Raw genomic sequence first — 17,818 nt, 5'->3', positions numbered from 1 at the left:
TTTATTATTTCCTTCCTTTTGCTTGTTTTAGATTTTGTTTGTTGTTCTTTTTCCAGCTTCTCTAGGTATATGGTTTGTTTGAGATTTTTCTTGCCACTTGACATAGGCCTGTATTGCTATAAACTTTCCTCTTAGATACGCTTTTGCTGCATCCTAAAGGTTTTGCACTGCTGTGTTTTCATTTTCATTTGTTTCCATGTACTTTTTAAATTTCTTTTTTTTATTTCCTAGCTGACCCATCCATTGTTTAGTAGCATGTTATTTAACTTCCATGTATTTGTGGTCTTTCCAGATTTCTTCTTGTGGTTGACTTCTGATTTCATAGCATTGTGAAAAGATGCATGGTATGACTTCAATCTTCTTGAATTTGTTGAGGCTTGTTCTGTGGGTTAATATGTGATCTATTCTGGAGAATGTTCCATGTGCACTTGAAAAGAATGTGTGTTCTGCTGTTTTAGGATGGAATGTTTTGAATTTATCTGTTAACTCCATCTGTTCCAGTGTGTCATTCAAAGCCTCTGTTTCCTTATTGATTTTCTGTTTAGATGATCTGTCCATTATTGTAAGTGGGGTGTTAAAGTTCCCTATTATTATTCTTTTATTACTGATTAGTTTCTTTATGTTTGTTATTAACTGTTTCATGTATTTAGGTGCTCCCATGTTGGGTGCATAAATATTTACAATTGTTATATCTTCTTATTGGATTGTCCCCTTTATTATTATATAGTGTCCTTCTTTGTCTCTTCTTACAATCTTTGTTTTATTGTCTATTTTGTCTGATACAAGTATTGCTACTCCGGCTTTCTTTTGACATCCATTTGCTTGATAGATATTTGTCCCTCCCCTCGCTTTCAATCTCCAGGTATCTTTAGGTCTAAAATGAATCTATTTATTGTAGGCAGCATATAGATGGGTCTTGGTTTTTTTCTTTTTTTAATTCATTCTATCACCCTATGTCTTTTGACTAGAACATTTAGTCTGTTTACATTCAAAGTAATTGATGATACATATATATCATCATTTTATTATTTGTTTTGTGGTTGTTTCTGAAGATTTTCTCTGATTCTTTCTTGTCTTTCTCTCTTTCATGTTTTGCTGTTTTTCTTTAGTTATATATTTGAATTTCTTTCTCTTTATTCTTTGCATATATGGATTAGTAGTTTTTGATATATGGTTGCCATTAGACTTGTATATAACCTGTTCTGCATATACAGTCTATATTTAGTAGGTGTGTGTTTAAGTTTGAACCCATTCTTTACTCCTCTCCTCCCCACGTTTTAGGTATATGTTGTTATATTTTATATCCTTTCATTTTGTGAATTCTTTGACTGATTTCTTACAGAAATATTCATTTTTACTGATTTTTTGTTTCCTACTTTTATACTGTTACTTTTGTTCTTTCCTTTCTACTCAGAGTCCCCTTAAATATTTCTTGCAGGACTGGTTTTGTGGTCATGAACTTCTTTAGTTTTTGTTTGTAGATAGACTTAATTTTAAATCATGGTCCTACCTCTCACCAGCTTTAAGACTTTGTTAAGATCACCTACTTCTCAGCCGCCAATTTCTGGACTTTAAAATGGAAACAAACAAACAAATACGTAATTCTCCTCAAAGAGCTTTTGTGATGATTAATCTAATAAAATTCCTGAAACATTGTAAGCTCTTAATAAATGCTAGTTGCCTTTTCTTGTAATCCGACAGAGTACTTTTTAATAATAAATAGTTTCATGTGTCTAAGGATTAAAATGCTAATGACTGACAAGATCCAGCATTTTTTCTGAGGGCTATCTTTTTTTTTCTTTTTTGATGCACATCAAAAAATATTCCTTCCACTGCAGTCATATTGCTTAAAACCCAGTAACTTTGACCTTACAAAGTCAATATTGTTGTTTATATTCCTTGACTTTGGCAGAAAACAAGGTCCCAAGCAGTGAAGCAAATCTTTTTGTCTCCCTTGATCTGTTTTTCCTGCCTTGAAGAAATGTTTCATGTATTTGACTCCTCTATTTATATCTCAATTCACAGTTGTTACCAGATTTGCATGTTCACATTCACATTTACATTTGGAAGATTTATACAGAACATGTCCTTTGCATAAGTGTGCAACATAAAATACAGACTTTCATAAAGAATAAAATGTATTTCTTCTCTATATGAGCCCCGAACATAAATTCCATAACAACGCTCTACTGGGGAACATATTTTCATGTGTTGAGAAATCACGTGGCAAAGTGAAAACCGAAATTTTCCCAGTAATAAGAGCAGTAGATCAAGTCTTTCAGGGCAGGGCAGAGTGAAGGAAGCCTGGGATTAGGCACAGTTAAGAAGGGAACAAGAAGATGATAGTGCTGGATAAGCCAAAAGAAGGAATGTCCAGCAGAGTCAAATTCTGCAGAATGGCTAAGTAGGGGGCAGCTTGTTAATCATATTATTTTACCATTTATACAGTCACAGACAAAAATAGAGTAGAGCCAGCAGGTTGTTGGAGATAGAAACCTGAAGTATCATGGGTAGAGGAGGATAACTAAGCAGTTGTACCCTGGTTCCCATCCATACCTGCCATGTGACCATGGGCGTTTTGTGTAATCTTTCTGAGTTTGTTTCCCTAACTATAAAATGGATAAGATAATGCTTATTTTTATGGTACTATTTTGAATGTTATTGTGATAATATTGTATGTAGCAATACTCTTTTAAAATATAAAAGGTCCGCAATAGATGATAGGCATTATTCTTATCAGGGTCAATATTTTTTATCTATATTCAAGGTGGTAAGAAAGAGAATCAGAAAAGAGAGGTACAGAGAGATCCAACTGTATAGTTAACTTTGACTTTTTAAGTCTTACTCAAAATATTCCTGTTTTTTTAGCTGAAGCCAGCATAGTAGCATTATGTGTATTATCATTTCCTTTGGTATTTTACTTCATCTCTAACCACCAAAACAAACTCTTCTTCTTTTTGTCCTCAAGAACTCTGAGAATGAGTGGTTTCTTATTAAAACTAGTAGTTCTGTGAAGCACCAGCCAAAGGTGCAGCCATTCAACATTCCAAAATAACACTTTTTTTTCTTCATCTTTAACCAAAGTTAAAATTCTTTTCTAAAACAGAAATGGAACTAATGCTATTATAATATTTTGCTCTTCTACAAGATTGATTTGATGTATAGATCTGAATGACTACATTCCTGGAACTATTATGTATATTTAATAACCTGTATTAGTTATCACGAACTAAGATAGACTCCCACGTCTCAGTGGTTCAATACCATAGAAGTTATTTCTCATTCACCTAGAGACCAATCAGCATAACGTGGGAATAGAGGACAGTTACTGTGCTAGAAGGACCTAACCGAAAGAGATTCTGCCCTTTCAATATTTGGTTTCCAAGATCATCTTGGATTTTGACAGACAACTAGCATAAAGAAAAGAGAAACAATGAAGCATCGCTGAGGAGGTTGGAGGAGGCCTGGAATTGTACCCAGTTCTAGATTCAAGGGAGCTCACAAAATGTAGTCTGTGGTTGACTTTTCATATTGTGAAAATGAAGCATAAATCTTTGGTGGTCAGATTGTCATTGATATCACAGTCCACATTTTAGGTTTTTAATCTGCTGAACATCTCATGAAGAGCTCTGTTTGGCTAAGGATGAATGGCATTACTTTATTATACTGCAGTCTGCTCTGATCTTTTCAAATATTCAAAACTGGCAGTGAGGAATGAAGCTCTGCCCTTAGTGCCAAACATACTTGGGTTTGGGTCTTAGCTCAGGTCTTTTTGCTAGCTGAGTATCTTCACTTTTCTGAGCTCTGGTTTCTTCATCTGTAAAATTGTGAGACTGTGGCGGACCTTGGCAATGTTTACATGAGATCTGGAGGTGAAATATGTAAAATATGTAAATTAACTATCAGAGTGCCTAACACGAAGAGACTGCTTAATAATTGTTAACTATTATTATTGCAATAGTTATTTGCATTAATACCAAGTAACTAATGATTTACAAAGGCTGTATCATGAATAACATTCTTGATAGTCATGAGATAGCCCATGTTCCTTAACATCAACTTTAAATCCTTGGAGATACATTGCTGAAAGTTTTGTCATAGGCCTGTTGAATATTGGTGGACTTAGAGTTGAGGCTTATGTAGATGATGGTCTTAATTTCTTTACCTGGCAGTAGTTCCATCTGGATTATGTTAGAGCTATGTTGGCTTACCAGTCACACTGAATTGTCATTGTTTCTTGCTATATGTAAATATCACTAAATAAATTACTCAGTAAATAATCCTCAGTTTCTTTGAAAAACAAAATATAGGATAAGGTATATGACACCCATGGACTTGAAGAGCCTCTCATATGCTCTCAGATATTTGTTTATTCTAAAATTTAAGATCATTGGAAAGAAGACCTTTTTAGAGGATTATTTTATTTGACATATCCAATGATTGCTCAATATTTGAACATGAGAAAGTATCTGAAATGTATACCATGGCTATCCCCTAAGAATGTTTCTTCTGGTGGTAGAAGTGACTTCTGGAATGTTTAATGATAATTTTAACCTTCATACTTACTTCCTAAAAAGTAGAGTTAGTAATTACTTCTTCATTATGGGAAACATTCAAGCCAATTTGATTTCTCCAAGCTCTATTTCAACTTCAACCTCAGGAAAATAATTTAACCTCTATAGTCTAAGGCACCTTGTCTATAAAATGAGATTGATAAGATCTGCCACACAGAGATTGAAACCATTCAGAATACTAGAAGGACAAAATGGATGCTTCATATATGTTAGTTCTATTTGAATCTAAGTCTGAAGATTCTACAGTTCTATGATAGTATTAGAATTTTCGTTTTAGAAAGTTTTGCATTTTTGTTATGGAAAATGGTTACCTCTATAAAAGTCACTAAATCTAGAATTCAAATAGAACACACTCTAAAGGAGACCATAAATGTCCTGTTTGTTTGGTACTATTTACACATGTTTTCCAACACAATTTACTGGGGAATGAGATGAGATAAGTGGAGATGTTGGTTATTAAACTCTGTTCCTTACATTTTAGCTACATCAGTGAAAGCAGATTTCTGGATTCTAAGTGCTAGAAAATGAATTACTGAAGTGTGAAAGCGGAGCTGTATATTGAAAATTGCAAAACACGCAGAGGCTGGCTGGTCTGCCTTATCAGAGAAGCTGGTTTGTTAGAACTTTAGTGGTTAAGCCTTAAAGGTACCTCCACCTCCTATTAGAAGCGAATGCTCTACCTCTCCTTTCCTGCCTCTTGCCCCTGGAAATAATCCCATAGCTAATATGTTGTAAATGTTAATGAATTCAGTAGCGTCTTTTGCACTGTCTCCTGCATTTTAATCACCACATAGTCTAAAGTGGTGACTATATTTCCCAAACCCAAACTGGGATGCATTGCCTGACACATGGTCTGACCCTCAGTAAACTGCCTGAGAGACATCAATTGTTAGAAAAATACTGAAATTTCTGAAGTATAATAAGTATAAATAGAACCATACTGGATTTCTAGGCTATTACTAAGTAGTCAGTTCTAGAACTTAAATTGAGGGAAAGAAAAAGAAGAGAGAGTAAAATTAAAAATGACTAAATACTTGGGGCACCTGGGTGGCTCAGTCGTTGAGCGTCTGCCTTTGGCTCGGGTCATGATTCCAGCGTCCTGGGATCGAGCTCCACATCGGGCTCCCTGCTCCGTGGGAAGCCTGCTTCTCCCTCTCCCACTCCCCCTGCTTGTGTTCCCTCTCTCTCTGTGTCTTTCTCTGTCAAATAAATAAATAAAATCTAAAAAAATAAAAAGATTAAATGTCAGCCATTGAGGAAAAGCCTATATTTACAGTAACTAATTTAATCTTTTTAACAATCCTGTTACGAATTTTTCAGTTTTATGATAGGGAAACAGAAGCTTCAAGAAATTAGCTAACCACTCCAAGGTTACACAGATTCTAAATGGCAGAACCAGAATTTAAGCCATTTAAGGTCATGGCCCTTTGGTAAAACCAAGTTAAACTCCTAGTATCATTGTATGTTTTTTCAAAACAATTCAAATATATCATTCCAACATCAATCAATTCTCCCATTCTCTAACGTCAACTAGGTGTCCTACCATGCAATTTAATTGGACACTGTCTACTTGGAGTTAGTGCAGACACCAAGGGTTAAGGGCTCAATTCCACAAGACTGCCTATACTTTAGATATCAGCAGCAAATGGGGTCCCTAGTCTACCTACGTCTGCCTAGCTTGCTACAAATTCTGGAGTTCCTGCAACCCTCCATTCATCAACTTGGAAGCTCCCTCAAACCTTATTGTTTCAGAGGTTTTGATGGTTTCATTACATTGGCATGATTGATTAAATCATTGGCCAGTGGTGATTGAATTTAATCTTCAACCCTTCGTTCCTCAGAGGTTGGGGGTCAGGTGAAGCTGATAGTTCTAATTCTCTAATCATGTGATTGGTTCCTCTGGAACCCATCTTGAAGCTATCAAGGGGCCCACCAGGAGTTACCTCATTAACATAAACTCTGATATGGTCAAAGGGACTTGCTATGAATGATAAAAGACACTCTTATCCCTCAGGAAATTCCAAAGATTTTAGGAACTTTGCCAGGAACCAGGGACAAAAACCAAATACACATTTTTTATTAAACCATAACTACTCATTCTTTTAATATAGATCACAGAAACTTATTCCACTCATATTATCCAAGAGAGCCTCTTGTTCAGAGCAAAGAAATTATGGGACAAACTAAGTTGAGGTTCTACAAGCTTGAAGTAGATCAATCTATGTGTCCCAGTTCTACTACCAGAAAGGAATTCATTGCTGACAGGTGGCTGTTGGAAACCAACCTCAGGGCCTTTTGGCTACTTTAGAGAATATTATCCAATGGCCACTTTTTTTTTTTTTTTAACTGATTCATTATAGTTCCATGGTATTTCAAATTGAATGTAAACATGAAAATCTAAATTATTGGCTGAAGATACCAGAACAAAGCAAGAGATTAGTTATGGTAAATGACTCTTTGAACATGAAAAGAATAGAAGACCACCACCTGCCCCATCTCCATAAGGTACCTATCAGAAAGAAGAAAATTTTTCCGTATGTTTAGAATACAACCAGATCATTCTGAACTTGGATTTTATAGCTATCAGTTTAAACATAATTAATTAATCAGTTAATCACATATTTCTATGTTTAATCTTTCTTTCACTACTAGGCAGTAAGTCCACAAATGTAAGCACTCCTTATTCACCACTGTATTCCCAATAAGTGGCATAGCATCTCGCACATAGTAAGATTTGTTGAATAAATGAATCAGAAAGATCTAGTTTTGAAACTTGACATCAGTATTTACTGTGACCTTGAACAGATTACTTAACCTATCTAAGCCTCAGTTTCCTAAATATTTATAATGATAGTACTGTTTATTTATTTTTTTTTTTTAAAGATTTTATTTATTTATTTGACAGAGAGAGACACAGCGAGAGAGGGAACACAAGCAGGGGGAGTGGGAGAGGGAGAAGCAGGCCCCCCGCAGAGCAGGGAGCCCGACGCGGGGCTTGATCCCAGGACCCTGGGACCATGACCCGAGCCGAAGGCAGACGCTCAACGACTGAGCCACCCAGGCGCCCCGATAGTACTGTTTAATAACAAAACTCACCCAAGTAAATTTGAAGATCTAATTGGCTTTATTAAATGATTCATGAATTGGGCAAAACCCCACCTAGCATGTAGGGAGGAACTCCGAGGAGTTGTACAAAATAGATTTTTATAGACAGAGGGTAGAGCAAGAAAGTTACTTCACAAGAAAAGGACTGTTCCAGAGGAGGCTGTTTGCTAGGGGAAAAAACAAGGTGTTTTATCTTACAGATTACCTCATCTTTCTTTGGTGAATGGAGAGGACCCAGGTGACAGACTCATTGGTGCTGATGGAGGGAAAAAAATTCCTGACTGGTTAAGGTCACATTTCTGGGGGAGGTTGAAACTGCAGTTAGATTGGATATTAAGCCCTGGTTTGTAAACTTTGGTCTAAGTGACACTATTTTCAACCTGTGGTTTTCTTTCCTTTTCTTTTTTTTTCTTTTCTTTTCTGTTTTCTTTTCTTTCTTTTCTTCTTTTTTTTTTTCGTTTTTTTCTTTTCTTTCTCTTCTCTTCTCTTTTCCTTTTCTTTCTTTTTTTTAACAGTACTTTTTTATTTATTGGGAGATATTAGTTAGATAACACATACAGATTACTTATACAGCATAGCAAGTAGTATGCATTCAATAAAAGCTACTGTTATGTTTACCAAAGTTTAAAGGGCACAGAAGGAATAACAAGAATAGAGTTTACGATATTATGATCTATGATCCACACTTCCATAATTCATTCAATATGTTATTTCATGAAAGGTCCTAGATTAAATTGACTCCATTCTAATGATTATGTTGCACTTAGTAGATATTCATACTAATTGAATGAATGTATGAATGCATAAATAGGAATGTACTGGTAAATTTCAAGCACGTTAGTGAAAATATAATATATGATAAATATAATGATGAACAAAATACAATCTCTGCCCTAAAGATCTTAGAATATGTTTGTGGGAAAAATATCTAAAAGGATCATTGCAATGAAGTGTGGTAGATACTGTGTTGAAAACATGTAAAAAAACAATAATCACACACATGCATACATAGAACCACAGAGTGAATGGCCATGGGTGTATTTAGCATCAGAGTTGATAGTTCAGAAAGCTTTTTCACATCCTTATCCTTTTTATCACTTAAGGGAAGTGTTTTACATCTTTTGTGCCCATTTCTCAGATGCAGAAATTGAGGCTAAGAGGATTTCAGTGATTTGTCCCAGATTTTACAGCCCTAGAAATTACATGCATGTATTTTGAGATCTCATCCAGTATCCCTACTACCCAACATTTCCTTTTGTTTCAATCCTTTAATAGTTAACAATAGTTTGTTTGTTTGTTGTTTGTTTTTAAATTTTGGGTACATATGGTTCTAAGTCTACCCTGCATATATGCTTTTCATTCCATGAGTCTTTTTTCATTAAACTTTTTCATGTCTTTATGAATTTACAACTTAACAAATCCTTTTAAATACTCTTAGAAAGTGATAAATAGGCCAAGGAGCTCTGAATGGAAGTTGTAGTGAGGACTTTGATTCTTAAAGTAATTAGACCAGGTGAGTATCATCTCTTATAGAATGAGGCATTAACATCAGTAAAATGGGGCTAATACTATTTATCTCAGAGAGCTGCTATAAGATAAAACATATGTAAAGCCCAGAATACAGTGTCTTGCACACACTGGGTGCTCTGCATTAGGTGGTTCTCTTCTCCTTTCCCCGTCAGGCTCTGCTACACTTCACAATTCCCACTGCCTCCTCTGCAACTCCACACACAACTTTAATGTCCACAAAAATGGCTTTAGAACTACAAAGAAAACATTGTTTGGGAATAGCATTACAGAAAACACACACACAGCAGGACTGAAGACATACTGCATTTTACTCATATAAGAAAGTTAATGGCTTCCATTATGTCTATATCAACCCCTCCTCCTCACTGTTAGACCGTAGCCAGCCCAGGCTGTATTACCAGGCAGAGACTGCGCAATTCCAGAGATTTTTCGAATTATTACAAATTAGAATCCACGAGGGAAAGGCTCACTAGAGGACATCACAGGCGAGGTTATCATTTTTTCCTTTTGAAGTTGGGCCTCATATCTTTTTCTCATTACAATCATTACTTTGAAATATGATTTTTTTAAACAGTAATTTTCTAGAACAAAAGGGATAATACCATATTTCAAAAGCTTTACTGTGAAATTAAACCTTTGAACTACTGTGAAAGAAATTATTCCCTCAAGGCTGCAAGGCTTAAAGGTTATTAAAAATTTAATTTTAAGGAAGGCATCCAGGAAAAAAAAGTATATGAATGCTACTTAGAACTCAGATTGCCCAACTTAATAACTCCCATTGCTCCTTATTTTTAAATAATCTGGAAATGTGAACAAATGCACTCCATTTTTTTCAGTGGCAAATCAGAATGTCAACAGATGGCTGGCAGTGGTTCAGCTGGTATCTTCTTCTGCCTCCCCCATTTGACAGTGTGGAAGAAGTATTACACACAGGGTACACTGAACCCAGAGAATCCCCCAAATGCCAGATATTCTATAAAGAGCAAGTATCTAAACCACAGTATAAATGGTCCACACTGGTGTGATAGGAAGAGTTTCAATTTTCTCATCTGTGAAATGAAAACAATTTTCTTCATCCTGTGATAGGGACATGCTATTAATGCCTCCATTAAACAGACAATGTGACCTTACTTTTCTCACTTTCTTTGTACTCCAGTTTCCTCATCTGTAAAGTGAGAAAGATGACGGTACTTACCTCATCTACCTCATATAGATTGCATGGAGATTAAGTTAATTCATACCTATACAATGCAGGAGATAGCACCAGGCATATAGTAAGCACAATGTATTATTATTGTTATTAATTTTTATCCTACCATGTCCAAGTAATATAATGCATTCTTTTTTTTTAAGATTTATTTATTTTAGAGAGAGAGAGAGAGATCACAAGGGAGGGGCAGAGGGAGAGGGAAAGAGAGTCCCAAGCAGATTCCATGATGAGCACAGAGCCTGATATGGGGCTTGATCCCATGACCCTGAAATCATGACCAAAGCCGAAACCAAGAGTTGGACACTCAACCAACTATGCCACCCAGGCGCTCCAATATATGCATTCTTAAGAGAAAAGGGTGAATAGATAATAATAACCCCATGCTCTTTTTTTTTTTTTTTAAAGATTTTATTTATTTATTTGACACAGAGAGAGAGAGAGACAGCTAGAGAGGGAACACAAGCAGGGGGAGTGGGAGAGGGAGAAGCAGGCTCCTGGCCGAGCAGGGAGCCTGATGCGAGGCTCAATCCCAGGACCCTGGGATCATGACCTGAGCTGAAGGCAGAACTTAATGACTGAGCCACCCAGGCGCCCCAATAAGTCCATGCTCTTAAGGAGCTCACAAGCAAGTAGGAGGTGAATCAAATCAGCAACAGTGATTAAAAAAACAAAAAACAAAAACAAAAAATGTAGTACACTAAGATGATAAATCAGAGGTATGCTCAAGGTTCTCATTTATGATTTGGATCTGCCTGTGTGGTGACTGGGTGGATGGAAGCTGAGGCATCTAGTGCCTCAGGGAAAAGCAATCTAAGCATAAAGAAGTAAAAGCTCATGGAGTATAAATAAAGCCTATTTCCCAGGAGTACTGTGGAAAAACATGACATAAAGGCATGATTCTCAATCCTGACTGCAATTCCAAATCATCCATGAAACTGCTTAAAAATATAATTCTTGACCTACTGCATCAGAATCTGCTGGTCTGGGGTCTAGGTATTGGCGATTTTAACAACATGTACAGGTAATTCTGAGACACAGCCACTAAGAGAATACACTTTGAAAGCACATTTTGTAAATAGTGAATCTAAATACAAATGTCAAATATTGTTATTATTGCTTAATATTTATTTATTTTTGACTGTCCTAAATTGTTTATTAGGTAAGAATTTTACAAACATTTCTTATATTAGTGGTAATGGGGGCGCCTGGGTGGCTCAGTCGTTAAGCGTCTGCCTTCGGCTCAGGTCATGATCCCAGGATCCTGGGATCGAGCCCCGCATCGGGCTCCCTGCTCAGTGGGAAGCCTGCTTCTCCCTCTCCCACTCCCCCTGCTTGTGTTCCCTCTCTCTCTGTGTCTCTGTCAAATAAATAAAATCTTTAAAAAAAAAAAAAAAATTAGTGGTAATGGTGGAGCTGGAGAGGATTGTGTCTTCACCATGCTGCCAGGCAAGAACCACGAATAGTGTGGTGGAATCTGTGACCCTTTCCTAGGCCACGGCTCTTGCAGCCTGTAGATGTCAGCCCTTGAATCTCTGTGTTTGTGGACTGGTTTGGTGATGCACTGGTTGTCGGGATTTCTTCTGATACTTTTAAGGAATGGACCACTGAGGATAACCTCAAAGAATTTGTATGTGGAATCTTTGCTAACCCAGTAAGAATTCAAGACTCTCAGAGCTCCACGGTGGTGTCCAGCTCACTCCTGTGCAACAGACTGAAGGCTTCAGGCCCACTTTAGCTAGTTAAAACCGTCATGAACAGGCTTGCTGTGGGTAGCACCCTTAGGAACTGGGCATTTGCAGCCGCCATATCACACATGAATCTGGCATATGATATAACCTTGCTTGGCCTGGTATCCCAGTCTGTGCATTTTATTGGGCCAGGTTGGGTACGGGGCCCTGTGGAGGGCAGAGAGCTGCTGGTACTCCCAACAGGGCACCCTGAGAAGAAAGCGTGTTGTATCGGTCTGCTGCTTCTTCCATAGCTCCTGGATGTACTTGTAAGTGCTTACCTTGGCTTACCTTTGAGCTGATGGCTGCCACCACATGAAAAGGAAAGAGCCGTTCTCCCACAAACCTTTTTGGGCCTACTACTTCTTAATATTTAAATACTTAAATATAGTGATCTCAAGTCCCTTACATGTACAAGTGGGGGCTTTTTGTTGTTGTTTTGTTTTAGTTTGGTTTGGTTTTTGTTGTTGTTGTTGGTTTGTTTTGGTTTGATTTGGGTTTTTTGTGTGATTTTTTGCCAAGTATGTCAACACACTGGTGCTAGAGGTGGCAAGTAAGACCATTAATGAGAAGCACAAGAAGTTGGACTTATAAAACTTTTGCCAAGTTGGGAAATGATTAGACCTCGCACTTAAAATAGAGACTGTCTCTGTTCTTCTGTTTCTTAGGGAATAACCCATGTTAGGACAGAGATCCTCATAGAACTAATTAGGCGTCCACTATACTCAGAAAGAACCAGATTTGTCTGTCTTTGACAAGATTCACTTGCTGAATCTCACCTGCAAAGGTTCTTACCCTGGATCAATCATAAATTCAAGCTCTTCCCACTAGATTGTGTGCTCCTTGAGGGCAGTGACATTATGTCTTCTTCTCTAACACCTTGCACAGTGCTTGTCATATAGTAGGCACCAACAAGTATTTAGAGAGGAAGATTTGTTAAATTTTTCCTTCTGGTGGGTATAACAGGAATGCTATTTGGATCTCAACTCACTGCCTATAGGGAAAGGGTTGTTTCCCTATGTTTGTAGTTGTTAGCTTATTTTAAAAGGATGCTTGTGAGTGCTAGTGGCATGTACCTGGTATGATTACTGTAAACAATTATTTTCAGAGTAATGTGGATAAATAATTCAGTTCTGTTGTGTGCTTCCACACTAGGCAGGGGGTAAGGTCCATGTTTGCCCATCTGGGATATCACCTTGAACTTCTGCCTTGAACGTGAAGTTATTAAGACATTCTGTTTCTCTTTCAAAGTCCTGGGTGTTGCCCTTTCTTTCTTTTTTAACTAGAGTTCAGCAAAGCAAACCATACATTATATATTTTTAAGAAAAATTGCAAAGACTATGCAATATGTATAACATGTAATTCTTTATTAGTGTGACTATTGCTCTCTTAAATGCCTAGTATGTCAGATAAAATGAATTTTCTCATTAACCTCATGCATGCCAACTTGTCAAATTATGATGAACCAAACAAGACTGTACCCAGAAATTGAGCTGCTATCATTGCATTTATATGGCTTTACCAATTAGTCTATAAATAACACATTTTTAACACACTTCAGAATTTTGAAACTAAACCACTTCTGAATGTTCTGAAATACAAGAATAGCAAAAAGACTATCCAAAGAAAGTAAAAGAAAATGATTTGCTCTTATTAGATGAAGTGAACATTATTTAGAGGAACAAGGGATCAGATGATCATATAGACATTCAACAAATATTTATTGGATATCTGATCTGTACATACAGTTTGCTTGGATGCAGTAACTGTGACTTAGTAAACAAGTTACTGGGGTTTTTCCTTCAGTAGAAAATAGTTATTTAGTGAATATAACACCTATATGCGTTATTCAGGACATTAGCAATGGAGTACCAAGATGAATAAGACAAATTACCCTGCTTATGGAACTCATACTTGATGGTGAAGTCAGATAAACAAATAATTAGAAAAGAAATTGGTAACGTAATGGTAGTGGCGTGCAAACATACAGAGACAGAATGGCAGCAGTTAAGGAGAGAAAGATAGACACCAGATCGGAAGGATTTGTAAAGTAAGAAATTGTTTGATATAATTATGAAGTTCACGGCGTGTCTAAAGAATGAAAATGACTTAGAGGGACAATAATTCGTGTTTGTTTGAATCATAGTTTTTGAGTTCTGTCTAACATATGTTTAGAGGAAGCTCTGAGGCTTGCATAAGAGATTGGCCAGGAATATTGCCAATGCTTAGTGTCTCATCAGTTATAGAGAGTAACCCATTTTTGTTTCCGTCATGCCCACTGCCTTTTGGCAAAGACAGACAAAGGTGAAAGTTAACAGAACCCATCTTCTCTTGAAGGCACTTTAGAGAGTAACTTTTATGACTTAAGCCTCCCTTCTGAAGATTTTCACCCTCCATGCCCAGCAGACATATAAACTACTTTTTCCAACCACTTTTTGTCTTCTCATTAAAAAGAGTTCTGGTAAATGTGATTTTCCCCATCAAGGTTTATTTCCAGTGATGTTTTAGTGCCCTGTGATATTCTAATGTCCTTTATATGCCCAGTTGGTTTACCCATTAATGTGGATCTGCGAAGAACCACTGAAATCGGAAAGTGACATGACCAGTCTTGCAGTTTAGAATAGTTGTTAAAAGAGTTCATACCTGGAAGGTGTGCAGAACAATGCCTGGCATATAATAAGCACCAGTAAAGATGAGACATTATTGTAACAACCATAACTACTACCATACACTACTATCAAGTGAAATAAGACACAGATACACACTCTCCATCCCCACTCATCAATGACACAGACAAGGTCTGTCTCTTCTGCTAATGTGACCCCATGAGAACAGAAAGCACATCTGTCTTATTGACTGATTTATGCCCAGTACTTAGCATTGCTCAATAATGATGTGTGGAGTAAATCAAGAATAAGCTAACTTAATCCTCATAACCCTGAAGTTTTTTTCTGAGCTGATGTAGTGAACTAATGTCATTTTCCCTCAGAGTAAAGTTGGTACCCATTCAACTCAAATCTTATATTGATTTTATTTAAGAGTGTAGATTCTCATCACAAGTAGGAAATGAAAAGAGAAGCATGTAATTAGGAGAGGAGAGACAGGCATCGTCCAGTTAATTAAGAAATGATGCAACTCTGGCCCCCTTATTGTTTTAATAGAAACATTATTTCCCTTTTCATCCTGATTCAAGGAGGTGTGGGGATGAGATGAAGATTGCAGTAGCATAAGGAAGGAAGAGTCACAAATAAGTGGAGTCTGCAAGTATAGATGGTGCATCTGCGAAGCCTGGCAGTGGAGGGAAAGTGGTGGGCACAGAATGACAGCTTCATTTCCTTGAGAGAAACCAAACATGGCTCTTTGTAAATCTTATGTTCACTTACTTTTTGAAGGGATAATAATAATAATTAATTAATGACATTACAGGGCATGCTTTGGCTAAAAAGTAATCTGTACTTTAATGTAATATATAATATAGTAATACAGCCTCAGTTTCTCCTATATTAAATGGGGATATAAATATTCCTTCTCAAATAGGGTATCATGTATCATGCAAAGTGCTTAACATGCTGATACATACTAAGATTCGTGAATGTAAATGTTTATCATTGGTATGTCTTTATAAATAACTCCTGACCTCGGGACTGGAAAGGAAAGATTTATTAACCTCACTTCGCAGGGGAGGGAACATCAGCTGGGAGAAATGAATTGGCCTGACCTGCCCCCTCTGTCTCTTAACTGGCAAATAGAAGAGCCAGGATTCTAATTCAGGCTTGCATAAAAAACTTTCTTCTGACAAAATTTGGTAACTTTTTTTTTTTTTAGTTGCAGAAGGTTTTTTTTTTTTTTTAATTTGCCAATCTTGATAATGTACTCTTTTTTTCTTGTCTGCAATACATATTTTTAGAGTTTGTCAGGCTTTAGACTTTAATTAAAAATGAGCTCATTTGATGGTCAAACAGAAATCATCCCCATTAATAATATATGGTGAGATGATTTCTGTTTGAGCATCTTCAGGTTCCTAAAACTCAAGGGCCACAAGGTTGGAAGGTGAGATGCAGAAAGATATGTACATGCATCCACATAGAAGGGGGAGAGCCAGGGAAGGGGGGAGATGTACACTAGCACAGGTGAAGGGACACCCCTGGAAGCTGGGTTGCTAGACAACTCAGTATCTGGGAAGGGGCTGAGCCAAGAACACATTTGCAGTAGTTATACTTGAAAGGAGTAACAGAGTCCTCTCTGCCTGGACAGTGAAAGGGCAAGTCACCGAAATGAGCAAAGGAATAAATGAACAAAGGAACTAATACTGTTGCGAAAGGAATACCTTGTCCATTCTATTATTATTAAATGCTAGTGGTGCATCAGACATTGCTCTACTAGCTAGATACTTTACATGTGTTATCTTTACTCTTTAATAATAATGTGCTGTCTTCTTCAGATTAGCATAGCTCCTGGGAACACAGTCTGGAGATCTTTCATTTTTCTTGGGTACCACACTTGTCCAGATAAGTACTGAGTTAGCTCTTTATGAAAACTGGAGTTTGGCTTTACCTGTAAGAGGTACCGAAAAATGTAGGTGATTGGGAGTGAACAACTTGTCTCAAGTGGCATTTATTTTATTTTGTTCTGGGAGGCAGCAATATTAAAAACTGGGAGATGGGATTGTAGGCTTGACTCTGGAAAATTCTGACTTGGACACTCGTGAAGGTCACCTTCATGAGTGTAGGGAGGAGAGTGAGCATGTGATTCCCCAAACCTTCCCAGATCAAGTCCATAAATCCATGAAATGATTAGCACTGTGTCCTGAAATCTTAGTACCAGGCTCCTAGAACAGGAAAAGCCTGTTCTGCTTTGAAACTCTGCCTCAGGTGCGATTTTCCAGGCTGCTGAGTACAATCGGGGGTCACCAATGTTTGACCAGCTGATATAGGTACTGACAAGAGGGCATGTGTGTTCTGATTGTTGTTTACTGGATGCTGCATACTTGGAGAGTTAAAAGGAGCCTTCAGTGGTGCCACTTTTCATCTTCTCCTGTTTTACTACCTCCTACTCAACTCCCTTGATTGGGTACACACAGCAGGAAGACAGGCCCTTAGGGTTTGCCCAGAGGGGCTTCATTGAAAAATGCCTCAGGCTTCCCTTACTGCGAATGGAGGGTGGAGGAAAAGAGCTCCCATCTGCAAATGCTTCTAGGAGCACAGCTCCAGAACTACCCAGGCTTCTGTTAATACTTCTCCAATAAATACCTGCTGCTGATGGACTTAATTTTCCAGAATCAAGTTTAAACTGACCTGAAAACTTCAGATTGCTAATGAGTGTTAGGGAAAGTCTGCTTTGGAGTGGAATGGGTTCCTGAAGCCACTGTCTCATTAATCTGAGATCACCCTTTTTTTAAATTATTTTCCTCTAAATTTAGGATTATTTACAAAGATCCATCAAGTTTCTCCTCCAAAAAATGCACTGAGGTTCCAAAGAGATGTATTAACACCTTGCACACAATAAGTAATAGCTCTTAGATCTTCAAACTTTTATATCGGAGATATCACTTGAGCATAACCATGTATTTCTTTTAATAGAAGTGATGGAGAAGGTAAGAATTAGTCATTCCCTGCTTGAAATCAAGTATGATTCATTATTTGGCAAATGTTTATTAATTTATTATTAATCAC

General features: G+C 37.2%; 1 protein-coding gene and 1 pseudogene across 2 annotated transcripts in view; one reads left to right on the top strand and one right to left on the bottom strand.

Annotated features, from left to right (window-relative positions):
* Nucleotides 1–17,818, top strand: part of TENM4 (teneurin transmembrane protein 4) — a 2,958,785-nt gene that overhangs the window by 812,845 nt on the left and 2,128,122 nt on the right. The gene's annotated exons all lie outside the window — the stretch shown is intronic.
* LOC118525151 (large ribosomal subunit protein eL15 pseudogene) lies at nucleotides 11,815–16,518 on the bottom strand (annotated as a pseudogene).

Source organism: Halichoerus grypus, chromosome 11, assembly GCF_964656455.1.
Source record: "Halichoerus grypus chromosome 11, mHalGry1.hap1.1, whole genome shotgun sequence".
Lineage (NCBI taxonomy): Eukaryota > Metazoa > Chordata > Mammalia > Carnivora > Phocidae > Halichoerus > Halichoerus grypus.
The sequence above is the reverse complement of the archived record's forward strand: the minus strand, read 5'-3'. Positions and strand labels throughout refer to the sequence as shown.